This window comes from Oryctolagus cuniculus, chromosome 19 (assembly GCF_964237555.1).
Source record: "Oryctolagus cuniculus chromosome 19, mOryCun1.1, whole genome shotgun sequence".
NCBI classification, from domain to species: domain Eukaryota; kingdom Metazoa; phylum Chordata; class Mammalia; order Lagomorpha; family Leporidae; genus Oryctolagus; species Oryctolagus cuniculus.
In genome coordinates, this window is record NC_091450.1 from 60,793,009 (window position 1) to 60,810,586 (window position 17,578).

The window sequence follows — 17,578 nt, forward strand, 5'->3', positions numbered from 1 at the left end:
CACACAGGTTGGGAGTAGAGCCATTGGTGGTGGAGTAGAGGCTATGGTTACAAAGGAATAAGGCTCTAGTGGGCTAGATACAAAGGACAGAGTTGTTATTGGAGAACCTAAGAAAGGTGCTATCTAGCTACAATTAAGTTTTATGATTGAGAGGCAAATAGAACCTGACAGAAGGGGCTTGATAATCATCTGTGGGCTTTAAGCCTTGTAAGATAAGAGGCCCAGACCTATCTATCTCTTCACATAGGGTACATCCTAAGGGAGGTGTGAACCTCCTTGGGGAAGGCACCCTGTTGACTTCCATTACCTAGCTGGCCTGGGAGGAGAGCTGGCTATGTAAAGGCAGGTGGCATCTAACAGGAAATTTACAGTTCTGCCTGCAATGTTGCTGACCCTGGTTTTCCGTCCCCTCAGCTGCGGTGGTCACTTCGGAAGCTGGGCTGAGTGAAGTGCTTTTCAGCTTAGAGCCAGTAAGATCTGTGTCTCTGACCTGGGCGTCCTTCGACTCCAGGGCAGTTTCATTTCCAGTGATCAAACTCTTGGCTGGTGGAGCTGCCAGGGCTCTTCATACACTGACTTCTGCTGAAGTCCAAGGTGTACGATTCTTTTTAAATGTTTTTGGCTTCAATTTGTGAATATTTTAGTGAGGATGTTTTCTTGTGTGTTCATGAGAGATAATGGTCTGAAGATTTTTTGTGTGTGTGTTTTTATCTTGTTTTGACATTAGGGTATTTCTGGCACCATAGAATAAGTATTCCTTCTGTTATTTTCTGGAACAGATCTTGGAGAATTAGCCTTTTTAAAAAATGTTTGATGGAGAGAAAGTATGTTAATGTAGTGTTAACACCACTTCGATGTCTGTATCCCATATTGGTATACCTTGGTTTGATTTCTGATCTGCTCCAAATCTAGCTTCCTGTTAATGTACACCTTGGGAGTCATGAGTGATGGCTCAAGTAGTTGGATCCCTGCTATTTACATGGGAGACCTGGATTGGGTTCTTGATTCCTAGCTTCAGCCTAGCCCAGCCCTGGCTGTGTGAATATTTGGGGAGTGAACAAATGACAGTCACATTCTCTTTCCCTCTCTTTTGGCTTTCTTATAAATAATGCATCAAAATAAAAATTTTAAAATTTTGTAGAATTCACTAGGAAAACCATTTAGGTTTGGCTCCTTCACTACTAACCATTGATAAAATTTATTTAATAGTTATGGAACATGCAAATTTTCAAGTTCTCCTTGTGTGAATTTTGGTATATTGTATGTTTCACAGAGTTAATTAAATCCATTTATGCTGTCAAATTTTGAGTCACAGAATTGTACTATTCCATTGTGGATTTTTTTTGTGGGTTCATTGGGTCAATAATGAAGTCACCCCTTTCATTTATATTATTGGTAATTTCTGCTTGCTTTTTCCTTTTGTCTTGGTTAGACCTGATAGGAAGTTTATGAATTTTGTTGATATTTTCAAGGAGTCAGATTTTAGTTATGGTAGCTTTCTCTACAATTGTACTTTTTTCACTTCTACTGATTTCTGCATCTAACTTATTTTACTTATTTTTAAATTCATCTTATTCCTCTGATTTTCTAAGTTGAAAGCCTAGCTCATTGATCTTGATTATTTCTAAAAGATGTATTCATAAGTATAATTTGGCAAAATATAGTTTCACTGTCATTTAATTTGAAATATTTTTCATTTTCTATTGAGATTTATGCCTTTAACACATGTTTTTTAGAGGTTTGTTGATTAATCTCCAAGTATTTGGAATTTTCCAGTTCTTACTGACTTCTCCATTTTTTAAAGATATATATTTATTTGAAAGTCAGAGTTACACAGAGAAAAGAAAGGCAGAGAGAGGTCTTCCATCTGATGGTTCATTCCCCAGATGGCCACAATGGCCGGAGATGCACTGATCCAAAGACAGGAACCAGGAGCTTCTTCCAGGTCTCCCACGCAGGTGCAGCGACCCAAGGACTTGGGCCACCTTCTATTGCTTTCCCAGGCCATAGCAGAGAGCAGCCAGGTCTCGAACTGGCACCCATATGGGTTGCCAGTGCTTCAGGCCAGGGCATTAACCTGCTGTGCCATAGTGCCACCCTCTGACTTCTCATTTTGATCCCATTATGACCTGAGAGCTTACTTCCTGTGACTCCTATTCTTTCTTACTTGTTGACATGTGCTTTACAGCCATGAAGGTGGTCAATGTGAATGTTCTGTGTGGGCCTGAGAAGAGTGTGTATTCTGCTGCTGTTGGATGGAGCATTATCTCCATGCCCATTAGATGTATAGTTGATTGATGGTGCATTTTTATTCAACTATATTCATACTGTACTTGTAACTGTTGATCTATTAGTTTCTGCATCTCTTTCATGTTTTCTTCTTTATCATTCATATGTGAATGACATAGATGGGTTTTATAATGTTGAATAAACTTCCATTTGTAAGACTAACTCCATTCAGTCCTGATACATTTTTATATTGCTAGATTTTATTCTGCTAACATTTTTTGAGGTTTGGAGGCTTCTATGATTTTGAGAAATTTAGTGCGTAGTTTCTTTTCCTGTAATATATTTTCTGATTTTGATGTTACTTTAACACAAGTCGCATTAAATGAGTATTTCATCTTCTATTTTCTGGAATTATTCATGTATAATTTGTGTTATTCCTCCATTAAAGGATGGGGAATCCACTAATTGAGCTGTATGAACGAAGGGGGTGTTATAATTTTCTTTGTTGGGAAATTTATAATTGTGCATTCAATGTCTTGATTAGATGCAGGAGGATACTTCAAAAAGTCACAGGAAACAGAAATGAAAAGATAATTTTATTGTGGAGGAATTGAAGAGATATGTTTATTGTGGAGGAAAAGAAGCTTGTGTCAAGAGGCCAGCAGAAATGTCATCATCAGGCTGAGGAGAGAAGGATGTGGAGTGACCCCTGCCAGAACCTGTGTCTGGGACAGAGCTCCACCAGGTGAGCCCATATGCACACCCTTGGCCCAGCCTCCAAACTACTGTGCCACATACCTGCTCCCAAAGAGGTGTTTAATGCTCACGTTAATCTCCATGTACTGTATCTTACAAGTTTGAACATGCTGTGTTTTTATTTTCATTAAATTGTATTTTCTAGTTATCTTTTGACTTGGTTTTTGACTCCTAAGTTATTAGGGATTGTTTTTGTGTTTCCCAGTATTTGGATATTTTTCATTCACCTTTAGGTTAATGATTTCTAGTTTCATTCTAATATTATAAAGGAACATTCATATGGCATATGGCATTAGATAATTAACTCATGTATGGAATTAATAAATTTAAATTTATTGAGTTATGCTTTATGGCCTAGAATGTAGCTTAATATGGTAAATGCTGTATGTATACCTGAAATAATACGTATGCTTCAGTTGTTGTTGCAAGTGTTCTCTGAATGTCAGAGGGGTGAAATCACTGCTGATGTTTCTGACATTTTACCACAGCTGCTCAGTCTATTTGGTGTAACAGTTACTAAGACAGGATTTCAATGTCTTCATTAAAACCATGTACTGTGTTGTTCATTTAGCCTTTTGTCTCACTGATTTTTGTTGCTGTCATTCTGATGCTGCCTTTAGGTGCATATGCATTTAGGATTTTTTTTTGACAGGCAGAGTGGACAGTGAGAGAGAGAGAGACAGACAAAAAGGTCTTCCTTTGCAGTTGGTTCACCCTCCAATGGCCACCGTGGCCAGCGTGCTGTGGCCAGCACACCGTGCTGATCCAAAGGCAGGAGCCAGGTGCTTCTCCTGGTCTCCCATGGGGTGCAGGGCCCAAGCACTTGGGTCATCCTCCACTGCACTCCCTGGCCATAGCAGAGAGCTGGCCTGGAAGAGGAGCAACCGGGACAGAATCTGGGTCCCCGAATGGGACTAGAACCTGGTGTGCCAGTGCCGCTAGGCAGGGGATTAACCTGTTGAGCTGCGGCACTGGCCACATTTAGGATTCTTACATCCTCTTTGTGAATTGGTCCTTGCATTGTTGTACAGGTCTCTCCCTACCTTGATATATCTTCTAAAGACAACTTTGATATTAAACAAGTGTATTCAGCTTTCTTTTGTGTCATGGAAGTGTAAATAGTTTGTATCTTCAGGAACTGGGGTATGTGTTATGGCACAGTGGTTTAAGCTGCCACCTGGAAAGCCTGCTTCCATCAGAGTGCATGAGTTCTGGTCCCAGAATCTACATTGATATTCAGTTCTTTGTTAACATGTGCATCCTAGGAGGAAAAAGGTGAAGTCTCAAACACTTGAGTGTTTTCCACTCATGAGGGAGACTGTGATGGAATTCTGAACTCCTGGCTTTGGCCTGGCTCAGCCCTGGAAGTTGTGGGCATTTGGGATGAAAATTTCTCTCTCTCTCTCTCTCTCTCTCTCTCTCTCTCTGTGTGTGTGTGTGTGTGTGTGTGACTCCTTTTCAAATAAATAAATAAATAAATAAGTGAATGTTAATTTATTCAGAGTGAACTGTGTTTGGGTTGTTGCTGTGGTTACCTGCAGGGCACCATTGTCTTTGAATTTCTTTGCTGTTTTGTGCACAGAGTGGGGACTGTGGTCCTGGAGAAGTTTTGTCATTGCTTCTGCTTCCTCTTTAGTCTCAGGCCTTTCCTGAGTACCTGTGCAAAGACAGGACATCTGTGTGATCTCTGCCTTATCCCTTTACTAAATTCCTGTTGCTTGTACTCTTTGGATTTCTTCCTTTTATTTTTATTTTTTTTACTGGTATTCTGTGATTTCCAAGTGTTTGAAGGTTTTTCCCATTATTTCTGTTATTGATTTCTAATTTCAATATATTACAACTAGTGAATATATTCCATGTGATTTTAATTCTTTTTTTAAAGATTTTTTTTTATTTATTTGAAAGAGTTACAGAGAGAGTTAGAGACAGAGAGAGAGGTCTTCCATCCACTGGTTCACTCCCCATATGGCCACAATGGCCAGAGATGTGCCAATCCAAAGCCAGGAGCAAGGAGCTTCCTTTGGGTCTCCCACATGGGTGCAGGGGCCCAAGGACTTGGGCCATCTTCTACTGCTATCCCAGGCCATAGCAGAGAGCTGGATCAGAAGAGGAGCAGCTGGGACTAGAACTGGTGCCCATGTGGGATGCCGGCACTTCAGGCCAGGGCTTTAACCCCCTATGCCATAGCGCTGGCCCCCCATGATTTTAATTCTTTTAAGTTTGTTAACATTTGTTTTATGATCCAGGATGTTGTCTGTGTAAAAGTTTTTTATGGATTTGAAATGAGTGTATACCTTGCTGTTGTTGAATGGAGGGTTCTATAAGTGTGAATTAGGTCCTGTTGATGGGTGGTGTTGTTGAGTTCTCCTATAGTTTTGATGATTTTCTGCCTATTGGTATTGTCTGTTATTGGGAAAGGAGTATTAGAGTCTCCACCTGCAACTCTAAGTATGTCAGTTTCTCCTTCAGTTTCCTCAGTTTTCATGTCCTCTATTTGGAGCTCTGTTGTTAGGTGCATATACAGTAAGGAGCGATTTCTTCATGTTGAATTTGCCCTTGCTGTATTATATAAAGTTTATCTTTGATTCTAGTAGTTTTTCTTATTTTTAATGTGCCATCTACTTTGATATGAAAATAGATTCTCTGATTGTCTTTTTTTTTATGGCCAACCCCCCCACCTCCTGATTGTCTTTTAAATGAATCTACATGCTGTAACTTTTTCTGTTCTTTCTCTTTTAATCTACTTATAGCAGTGTTTTTGAAGTGGTTTTTGCATGGGTAACTGTAACTGTAGTATGTGTTGTTATCCACTCTGAAAATGTGTGTTTTTTGAGTATGTAGATTTTATTTTTAAAAGATTTATTTATTTATTTGAAAGTCAGAGTTACACAGACAGAGGGGGAGAGAGAGAGAGAGAGAGAGAGAGATCGATCTTCCACCCAGTGGTCCACTCCCCAGTTGGCCTCAATGGCTGGAGCTGAGCCAATCTAAATCTAGGAACCAGGATCCTCTTCTGGTCTCCCATGCATGTGTAGGGGCCCAACCACTTGGACCATCCTCTACTGCTTTCCCCAGGTTATAGCAGAGAGCTGGGTTGGAAGTGGAGAAGCTGGGACTTGAACCGGCACCCCCATGGGATGCTGGCACTACAGGTGGTGGCTTTACCTGCTATGCCACAATGCCAGCCCCTAAATTTTATTTTAAAACACATATAGTTTAAGAAATATATACATATTTTGGAGAGAGTCCTGATGCAATGTTGGTTTACTCAGAATGATGGTAGAGTTCCAAGCATAATTTCAACAAAAATGGCCCCCAAGGACCACCTGTTTGTGGTTTCTAATGAGAGAAAATGTCATAGGTTTCTTTAGAGACATTTCTAAGGTTACTAACTAAAATGATCCAAGCCAAGCATTCTGGCTTGACTTTTCTTTACATACAAAATCACTGGTTTTTAATGTATAACCTTCATAGTATATGCTAAAGCATTTATTTATTTATTTATTTGCAGATAAATCTTTTATTTAAAGCATACAAACTTCAGGCATTTCTCAAGTAAAACTTTAGGAATATAGTGCTTCTTCCCTTCTTGCCCACCCTCCCACCCATACTCCTTTCCCTCTTTTTCCTTGTTCTCCCATTCCCAGTCTTATTTTATACTAAGATCTATTTTCAATTAACTTCATACACAGAAGATTAAGTCTGTAGTAAATAAAGTGTTCATCAGTTTGCATGAAAAAAAAGGAAAAACAAGTAGAAAAAGCTTTCTCAGTAGTGGCGACAAGGGCTGCTCAAAGTCTCTGCATCTCGGGTGCCAGTTCTGGTCCCAACTGCTCCTCTTCCAATCGCGCTCTCTGCTATGTCCTGGAAAAGCAGTGGAAGATGGCCCAAGTCCTTGGGCCCCTGTACCCATGTGGGAAACTGGAAGAAGCTCCTGGCTCCTGGCTTTGGTCCATGCAGCTGCAGCCATTGCAGCCATTTGGGGAGTGAACCAATGGACAGAAGACCTATCTGTCAAATCAATAAATAAAATTAAAACAAAAAATGAACAAAAACAAAAGTCTCTGCATCTAGAAGTTAATTTCACTCCCCCCCCCTTTTTTGAGAAAATTAACTTTAAAGAAGCACCCAAGAACGATACATCTTTTGGGAGCACTTAGACATAACTGGAGCTTATGTGATGTAAGTGTATCCTCCTATACATAAGAGATCCAGAAGACTCCACTCAGAAACTATTAGAAGTCAGAGAAGAGTTTGGTAAAATAGCAGAATATAAAATCAACACAGAAAAATCAACAGCCTTTGTATATACAAACAGCGCTCTCTTTTTCTCTCAATCACCCCACCACCACCACCCAGGGGATCCTGGAAGCACAAGTCCCTGCAGCAGGTGCTTGGGAGGTGGATGTGGTGAGTGGAAGTGCTTGGTTAGCTTCTGACGAGTGGCCAACCTGGGAATCCATTCTCTGGTGCATCCAGAGTGGAACAACCTTTGTCACCCATCAAGACTGAGAATCCACACTGGGGGCGTGCTGGGTGCCAAGCTTCAGCTCCTTGTCTTGGATTGAGCCCCCTGGGCACCTGGAGGGGCTGTGAGCCTTCCACTGACCCATCCCCATGCTTGTGGGCTGACTGTGCCTCTCCACCGGGTAGAGCCCTGCTGCAGAGCCTCCAGCTGAGATAGATGCCCCCCCAGGAGGGGGTGATGCAGACAGTGCTGGACAGCTGGGATACCATGGAGGCCACGGCATGCAGGAACCTGATAAACCTGATGGCTGTTGAAGCAGCTGAAATGCTTGTGCTCACAGTGTGCCCCCCTGCATCCTCGAACTTCTCAAGCTTACAGATAAGCTCCAGAGGGAACTATGGGATCATTGAGCCAGGAGGAGGGAGACTGGCTTGAAAGGAGAGCTGGCGAGGGATCAGGGGAGCAGGAACCCCAGAGCAAGGCATGGGAAGAGCACAAAGGAGAGTTCACCCAAAAAATGCCCAGGCCTGTGTGAGTTCACCCCAACTTTCCTGGGCTCTGGCAGGGCCTAGCCCAAATGTTGTGTGCCTGTGCACACCTGCATATGGTGCTGGTATTTACAGGCACCCGTGTCTGTGCACCTGGTGCACTGTGTGGGTATGCTTCCCTTGAGCACCAGTGAGGTTTCTGATAGGGCCGCCTGTGGGTGTGGGCAGAAAAGCACTCATGTCTGTGAGTGTGTGCAGTCTACTGTCCACATTCACTTAAGGCCCAGTGGCAGGGCCTGTAGAGGAAAGGCTGGGGAGGGGATGCACAGTCCACGTCCATCTGAGAGCTTCTAGGGAGCCTGCCTTTTCCCTCCACCCCATGCTTGTTTCTACCAGCTCCCACGTTTTGGCCTGCTGGGGGACAGGCCTACTCCAGGGAATTCTGCATTATGTAGGGTGCATGAGAGAGGGTCATGTGTGCATGCACGTGCATGTGCACATGGGCCTGGAGGGATGGGTCCTCCTGGGCCATCTGCATGTGGTGGGGCAGAGGACAGGCTCCTCTAAGCACTCCTGGGCCTGGGTCCACCGGCAAGTGTCCCCACTCCTGAATGCTTGGGGTGTAACCTACTGCAGGGTCTGCAGTGGGTGCCACTTGTGGAGCAAGGTGTGTGGTGCACCTCACAGGTTCAGTGTGGGTGTGGTCAGTCCTCTTACTCCATGCACCATCTGGGTGGTGTGGGTCCTGGGTCTGCTGTGTGTGAGCTGAGGATGGGGTCATGAAATTCTGTTCACTCTACCCCACATGAAAGAGGACTGGAGAGAGAAGGGCTCATTCTGTGTGCCGAGCAGCTGGATGGGGTCCATGGCTATGAGGTGCCCAGGGGCTGTGGTCCACAAAGAACTTGGGGAATGCAGTGGGTGATGTGGACCCAGTTGATCATGGAGAAGCAGCTGGGGATAGGGGATGCACAGGCAGCAGGCTTTGAGAGCCAGCTTGGGAGCACATGTAGAGAATTAGCCTGGATTGGAGTTGCAAACTGAGTTGCACGAGGTCGAGGGAGGTGAGTGGCATCAGGGATGAGGAGATCGAAGTCAGTGGCCCCAGGTGGAGCTCCTTGCCTGGCTGCTAGCATGGGGCGCCATGTGGGTAATGCCTTCCCTCTGGGGCTCTGGCTCACATGGCCCTGCCTCTCACTCTCTACTTTGCAGGGACCATAAATGGCTACTCTGGGTAGACTGGGCTCTTAGACCCTGCTGGTGCTGCCAGCCCTTCTTGTCTGATGCAGTGCAGCATAGAGTGCAGTGGCAGAGAAAGATCCCCCTGTGCTGAAAATTGCGGTGCTGCTGGTCACAGCCACGGCATGAGGGAGCATGAACTTTGAAACCTGTGGGGCCTGGAGCAGGTGGCAGGACTGCCTCTGGTCATGAACATGGTGGCACTGCTGATGAAATGCACCAACCCCAAGAGCCTCATAACACACATTTGCTACCACATGTCCAGAGCGTGCATTCACAGCCTGCTGTTTGGGGACAACACTGACTAGGAGGCTGTGGCCCGGATGTTGGATTTCATCTCCTTGAGACTTTCATTCCATCTTGGACATCCACAGGGGGCACATGCATGATCATGGCTGACAAGGTAAGGCCAGGAGTTGGTTGGCTGCCACATCCCTAGCATTTCCTTTGGTCTGAAGCAGTGTAGGCAGGTCTTGGTCATGGGCCCAGGTGAGAGCCAGGTCCTGCCACCCCAACTCAGAAATAAATGGATGTGCCATTTGCCTTGGTTCTGAAAGTGGGGCACTCAGAGTCAGTACGGTGTGGCAGGAAGAAGGTGGAAAGCAGCAGCAGCATGGGTGGTGGCAGTGGAGCATTTGGAAGTTTTCAGGCAGGACACAGAGGAGAGCCAGGGACTGCTTCAGACTGTGGTTCGGATTCCTATAATACCAGTTATGGCTGATTGTTATGTGCAGATTTGTACCTTTCCCCCTTCTGTGATGACTAAATCTGGTTTTGAAAGTATCATGTGTGAGTATGTTGTGGGCTAAAATGCAAATATTTAGGTAAAGCAGTGGTTCCTCAGACTCTCTGCACCTGGGTGCATGGGGAGCGGTGGAGAGAGGTGGGAAGTTTGAGCAGCTCTGGGACCAGGAGCACATCCATGGCCTTCCTGTGAGGCAGGAGCTGAGTGGAGAGAATTCATTTCAGACCCTGAGCTTGGAGGCCCTGGCAGGTTCCTTAGGTGTTGCCTGTGTGGAGCTAACACTTCATGGCAGGGACTCCAAGGTCCTCAGATGGGGGAGTTGGCTTCAGAAGCTAGGTCTTCATGAAGAGTTTCAGAGTGAGGGCATGCATGCCCAGAACTCTTGTCTTAGAGTGAGAGGGAAGATCTTTGAGTGGACAGCCTGGGATCACTTGATGGGAGAGAAGGGGAGAGAGGTTGGAAGGTGGGGCTGAGATGTTATATGGTCTGGTTGGGAAGATCCACTGTAGTGGGGGGAGGGAGGAAGGTTGGAAGGGAGAAGTGAGGGATGAGGAAAAAAAGGGGAAGAAAGAAAAAGTTGCATGGCCTCTCTGTGTAAACTCCAGGAAAGGAGGAGTAGGGAGTGGGAGGGAAAGGTGAGTGCCTTTGTATGCTGTGTGGTCCTCAGACCTGAGACCCTCTGGCAGAATTGCTTAGAGAGCAGCAGGCATTGCAGAGGAGAAAGCAGGCATTTGCTCTAACACTTTCCTTGTGATGCTCTCCTAGCACTTTTGTATTCATCAAATCAGAATCTACCTGTGCCTCAACAACTCCCCCTGGCTGCTCTGGGAAACTTGTTAATTTTTTGTGGTGTCCAGGGCTGCAGAACATTGAGCTGAAGCATCCAATGGATGCAGGATATTATTAAGCATTCATTCTAAGTGATTTGTGGCCCAGCATAATTCCTATCCATGGCAGATCATTTTCCAAGCCATCCTTCAGTTTTAGGTTTCCTTTTTGAGATCTGGAAAGTAAGGAGTCGCTCGGCTTCCCTACCAGTGTAGAGAGCATTTCAGCACCAGGAAGGGACTTAGGGTCTATAATCCTTCAACTTTCAGGTAAAGTGACAGAGGTACAGGGCAGTTAAGAGAGCTGGCCAAGATCACACAGCCAGATATGTGGCTTTCTGGTCCCAGTCTGTGATTCCTTATGTCCCACCAAGTTAAGCCTGTCCTTTAACTTTGTCATCCCATCTTCAGGAGAGACAAGGATCAATCTCTCCTACAATAAGAAAGAGGCATGGTGGGGGCAGTGAATCAGAGACTGGAGGGGTTGTGTGTGAGGAGGGACCAACCTTCTAAGGAAGGCACGGAGAGGAAGAGCAGCAGTTTCCAGGAGGGTGTGGGGGTGATTTAAAGGAACAATTGATTGAAAACAGACTGTATTGAAAATGGAATTTCTCAACCTTTGGGAGTCCAGCACATTTCTGTGGAGAAATCTGGTGCAAAGTTGTTTAGAGAAGGTGACTTGAGGCTTAGGCTGGGAGATGTGAGTAGGCTTCCTGCTCTTTCTTCTGAGTCTGAGGGGACAGGTGTGTGGCTTGGGCTCTCACTTGACTTACCCACCCCTTTGATATTTCTGTTCCCATCTTACCACGGCATGAAGCATGTCAGTATAGACAATTCCTACCCAAGTTCAGGTGCAAAACAGTGCACAGCTCTCTCTATTTACATTAGTCAGGATTGGTAAGGTCTTGCAATGGTGAAGAATGCTCCCCAAATCTCAGTGGCTTTGAAAAGCAGGTTTATTTCTCACTTGCTTGGTCTCCCAGGGTCAGTTGTGGTGCTACTCCACATCCTCTTCTGTCTGGATCCAGGCAGTTGGAGCTGATACTGCTGAATTCAGGGCAGAGGAAAAGAGAATAAAGAGAACCTAGGGCTGGTTAGGAAAGCTTACATTTTATTGGCCAAAGTAAGTCACATGGGTTAGTTTGCCAATGGGGTGTAGAAGTTCAGTTCTTTCCTAGAAAGAGGAAGCTTTTATTTTTAAATTATAATAACTTTAAAATCATAAACCTACTGCATTATTGCTAGGTTCCTAAATTGAAGGAAGAACTAAGTTGTCTAATAAAAACCTGAGAGGGGGTGAGTTATCAGTAACCTAGGACTTTCAGTGTTTTTTCTTTTCCAATGCAAATTCTGTGCCACAGAAACCCTATCTAGAAAGCCCTATCCAGTATTCAAGGAGGGTTGTCTGGTTCCTCATCTGTTTTACTCTAATCCATTTTCTACAGACAAATATTTATATTTAGCTTCTTTCATCATTTAGCCCTTTGAAGCTCTGGAAAACTTCTCCTTTGCAGATCATAAGTCATGGTGTTTAAGATGTTTTTTCCTGCTCTGAGCGCAAGAAAACCCATTTAGGAACTTTGGAACTAAGAAATGACTTTTTTTGTTCTTTCTGGTATTTGCCTTTCAATACTCCTTTGTTTTGTGTCCTCTTTGGCAAATGGCCCTAGGATGCAGTTGGTGCTCTTAGCCCAATGGGCTGAGGAGTCACAGGGTCAACAGAGAAAGGGAACCCAAGAAAATATCCATTATTGTCTCCAAATACAATTTTGTCACAGTTAGAAATTTGATGAAATGGTTGCTGAAGGAAAGCCTGCTTGCATGAAAGCTTTAGGAATTTGTGATTCAAAAATGACTATGCAAAGCATTCTTGCCATGGAGGTATGTAAGGCTCATTATGAAGGATTTGTAGTGAATTTCAATGCTAACTTTCAACAAGCATACTTCAAATATTCTGTGAAAAGGGGAAGTAAGAGATAAATTTATTTTGATGCAAAAATTTTGAAATCCATGCATATTCAACATTTTCAAAAATTCATGGAAAATGTATGCTATGAAAAAATTTATGCATGAATTTCCAAAATATTTCACAGCAAACTAAACTTATCTTCTAATTACAGTTTTCCATAAACTGTTACAAGCACTCACATAAATGTGAAAGCTACTCATAGAAGGGAGTAGAATAGTAGTTACCAGAGGTTGGGAAGTAGAGAGGTTCCAGAGAAGGGTGGAGAAGGATGGCTGATAGGGGTACAGTTGGGCAGGAAGAACAACTTGTAATGTTCTATAGCACTGTCAGCTAACTATGGTAGACAATTCCATATTTCAAAATAGTTAATAGGGAGAATTTTGAATGTTCACAACACACCCAAATAATACATGTTTGTGGTGATGGAAATGCCTGTAACCTCCACCTAATCATTAGACCTTGTATACGGATGTTGAACCATCACACTGTTCCTCATAAATATGTGCAATCATGACATGTCAAATTCATGGAATGGGCTCTTCTGACCAGTAATATCCATTATGCAAAATTGGGTGCACTCAAGCAAGCAATGACAACTAGTCCAAAACTGAGAGTAAATGAAATATGCTATATTGAAAACCCCCCACCATAAAAGATTTTCCCATTTATAATTCCATCAGTGGCACATGAAGTTACCCATGTTTCTTACACTTTAATCAGTATTGGGAATCTCTGTATGAAAAACCTTTGCCAATTTGATAGTTAAGTAGTATCTCATTTTAATTTATAGTTCTTTTACTATTAGATCAGCAAATTTATTCTCATGAATTTTTTTGTAATTCATCTTCTTCCAGTTGTTCATATACTTGTATAATTTGTTCATTTTGATGTTATCCATTAAACTGTCTTGTGTTCTTTACATGCCTCTCAATAAATAACATAAAAGGTATTTCTGCACATAAAAATAATATCATAAGTTTACATAAAAATCAAACAAGGAACAAGTGGTATCTTAGCAATTAACACCCACACCCAACATCAGAATGCCTGAGTTCAAGTTCTGATTGCATCTTCATTTCTAGCTTTTTACTAATTCAGATACTCAAGTAATTGAGCTCATGCCATACACATGAGAGACATAAATCTAATTCCCAGCTCCTGGTTTCAGCCCAGCCTTGACTGCTGTGAACACCCAGGGAGTCAACCAGTGGATGGGAGTGTTGTCTCTTTCTTCCTTTCAAATAAAAAGGTTTAAATCAACCCCAAATGGAAAACTATTTGCAACATAGGATAGATGAAGAATTAGTACCCTTTGGCAGAAAGCTCACGATGGCAATGGGCAGTGGTGGTGGTGGTGGCAACATTTGCTGTCCTGGAGCTGGAAGACTCAGTGCTGTTCCAGTGCAGAATGGGCCAGAGTGATGACTGTGACATTTGGGATGAAACAGCATTGATAAAAGCTCATAGTAAAGCTTTAGTATCATTTAAGCATGCACTAAAGAATGGTGACATTTGTGAAACTTCAGATAAACCAAAGATCACAACTAAAAGAAATGCTGTTAAGAAGAATAAATGCCAGGGCTGGCGCTGTGGCTCACTTGGTTAATCCTCTGCCTGTGGCACCAGCATCCCATATGGGCTCCAGATTCTAGTCCTGGTTACTCCTCTTCCAGTCCAGCCCTCTGCTGTGGCCCCAGAGGGCAGTGGAGGATGGCCCAAGTGCTTGGGCCCCTGCACCTGCATGGGAAACCAGGAAGAAGCACCTGGCTCCTGGCTTCAGATCAGCACAGCGCTGGCTGTTGAAGCCATTTGGGGAGTAAACCAATGGAAGGAAGACCTTTCTCTCTGTCTCTGTCTCTCTGTCTATAACTCTACCTGTCACATAAAAAAAAGAAGAAATGCCAAAACAAGAATAGTCCAGCTCCCTTAAAACAATGGAAGGTTGGTAACCATTTGGTCAGAAGATGGCTGCATCTCCCCAGCTACAATTGCTTAGGTTGACTTTAAGAGAGAAACCTGTGTTGTGGTTTAGACTGGATATGGAAATAGAGAAGAGGAAAATCTCTTATACTTTCCCCAACATCTGAAGTGCCTAATAATATAGAACAAAATGCTCAGGAGGATGAAAATGAAGGTCAAGTTTCCAGAGAGATCACCTCCAGGTCTCCTGGAATTAAATCAAATAATATAAAATCAAAAGCTAATGCTTAGAACTTTGTCCTCCTCCTGCCAACCCTTAAGCCAGGGCCAGGAACCAGGAACACCAGGTCTAAGGTTCAGTGGTCCACATCTAGCACCACTGCCACCCCTGCAACCCCACTTCCTGTCATGCTGGCCACCCCCATTTCCTTCTGGGCCACCAGCAACTCCTCCACCACCTCCCATATGTCCAGATTCATTTGATGATGCTGATGCCTTGGGAAGTATGTGAATCTCTTGGTGCATGTGTGGCTATCATACTGGCTGCCATATGGGCTTCCAGCAAAATCAGAAAGAAGGAAGATGCTCACATTTTAGTTAAGGAGTAAGTGCATCATTTTTAAAGTAACCTTTGTTATAAATGCTGTGGATTGTGGAAAACAAATGTTTTTGATACTTTAGGAAACAGAAATGTAAAAAGTTGAAAAGTTATTATAAGGCAATGGTAAAGATGTTTTGATGATGAAGATAGTACATAAGAGATTGAGCTGTACCCCACCAGGATTTTTACCAAATACATGCTGGCTGGCTGGCTGCCTGGCTGGCTGTATGAAAAAAACTCACTTTACAATGTGTATATCCTTAAGATCTGAAAACACCTGCATCACTGGTAGTCACATAGCCAGACTCGCTTTGGGATCTGTAATGTGGTTTGCAGTATGCTGTAGTACCTATGCAGTGCTCTTGTCCTGACTTCACTGGAGTTTACTTGATCCTTTAGAACTGATTTCTTATTTTCAGGAAATCCTGGGGCTAAGGCAACAAGTTAAGTGACAGCTATTCATTAAATAAATGATTGGCTAGATCCAGAATGTTGTAGAAAATGTCTGGCTTCAGGCCAGTGCCGCAGCTCAATAGGCTAATCCTCCACCTTGCGGTGCCGGCACACTGGGTTCTAGTCCCGGTCAGGGTGCTGGATTCTGTCCTGGTTGCCCCTCTTCCAGGCCAGCCCTCTGCTATGGCCCGGGAGTGCAGTGGAGGATGGCCCAAGTCCTTGGGCCCTGCACCCGCATGGGAGAGCAGGAGAAGCACCTGGCTCCTGGCTTCAGATCAGCGTGATGCACCGGCTGCAGTGGCCATTGGAGGGTGAACCAACAGCAAAAGGAAGACCTTTCTCTCTTTCTCACTGTCCATTTTGCCTATCAAAAAGAAAAAAAAGAAAATGTCTGGCTTCATTTCTTCAAAATAGTGTCTGGAAAGAAAAAAAAGGAAGTAGGGGTCAAACTGTTGTAGATTAAATGTTATGTAACATATGTCATAGCCAAATATAATGTGGGATCCTTGAGAGCACTGTTTGGTTAAAAAGACATTGTAGGGATCTGCACTATGGTGCAGAAACTAAGCTACTGCCTACAGTGCCAGCATCACATATTTGTGCTGTTTGGAGTCCTGGTTGCTCCAGTTCTAATCCAGCACCCTGCTAGTGGGCTTGAGAAAGCAAAAGAGGATGGCCCAAGTACCTGGGCTCCTGCACCCACATGGGAGATCAGGAAGAAACTCCTGGATGCTCGCTATGGCCTGGTGCAGCACAGGCCATTGCAGCCATTTGGGGAGTGAATCAGCAGATGGAAGATATTTCTCTCTCCCCACCTCCCCCCTCTCTCTCCATTTCAAATAAGTAAATAAATCTTTAAAAAATATAAAAGCTGTTGTAAAGACTTAGCAAGGCATCACTGAAGGAATTTGAGTGCAGACTGGGTTTTCAATTATATTGGATAAATATCATTAGGATAAGAATTACATAGTTTATAGAAGAATTGCCTTTTAATTTACACTCTGAAGGATTTAGGAATGAAGTGCTAAAGTGTTTCCAATATATTTTGAAAAGATTTAGCAAAGTGTATGTATGAAATTATGAAGCATACATGGAAAAATGTTAATGAATCTAATTAGCATATATGTAGATACTCACTGTACTATTTTTCTATTTTATGTATGTTTAAAATATATATTTCACATATAGTCTGGCACCTTAGTATTTCGTCTATGATCTCCTTCTTCCTTGCTCTTTTTTCAAAAATATTTATTTGAGAGGTGGAGTTACAGATAGTGAGAGGGAGAGACAGAGAGCAAGGTCTTCCTTCCATTGGTTCACTCCCCAAATTGTGGCAACAGTCGGAGCTGCACTGATCCAAATCCAGGAGCCAGGTGTTTCTTCCTGGTCTCCCATGCAGATGTAGGGGCCCAAAGGCTTGGGTCATCTTCTACTGCTTTCTCAGGCCACAGTAGAGAGCTAGATTGGAAGAAGAGCAGCCTGGACTAGAACTGGGGTCCACATGGAATGCTGGAGCCACAGGTGGAGGATTAACATACTGTGTCATGGCTCCAGTTCCCTTCCTTGCTCTTATATTTTAAAAAGTTCTCCTCAGACTTGAAATCAAATGAGAATTCATATTTCTTTTTTTAAAGATTTATTTATTTATTTGAAAGGCAGAGTTACAGAGAGGCAGATGCAGAGAGAAAGAGAGAGAAAGAAAGTTCTTCCACCTGCTGGCTCACTCCCTAATTGGCCTCAAGGGCTGGAGCTGGGCCGATACAGCCTCTTCTGGGTCTCACATGGGGATGCAGGGGCCCAAGGATTTCGGTGATTGTCCATCTGTTCCAGGCCATATCAGAGAGCTGGATCAGAAGTAGAGCTGCCAGGACTGGAACCTGTGC

At 43.5% G+C, this 17,578-nt stretch overlaps 1 pseudogene; it reads left to right on the forward strand.

Moving 5' to 3' along the window:
* The first annotated feature begins 14,050 nt into the window (after positions 1 to 14,050).
* On the forward strand, positions 14,051 to 15,242 carry LOC127488735 (survival motor neuron protein-like; annotated as a pseudogene).
* Positions 15,243 to 17,578: the final 2,336 nt, after the last annotated feature.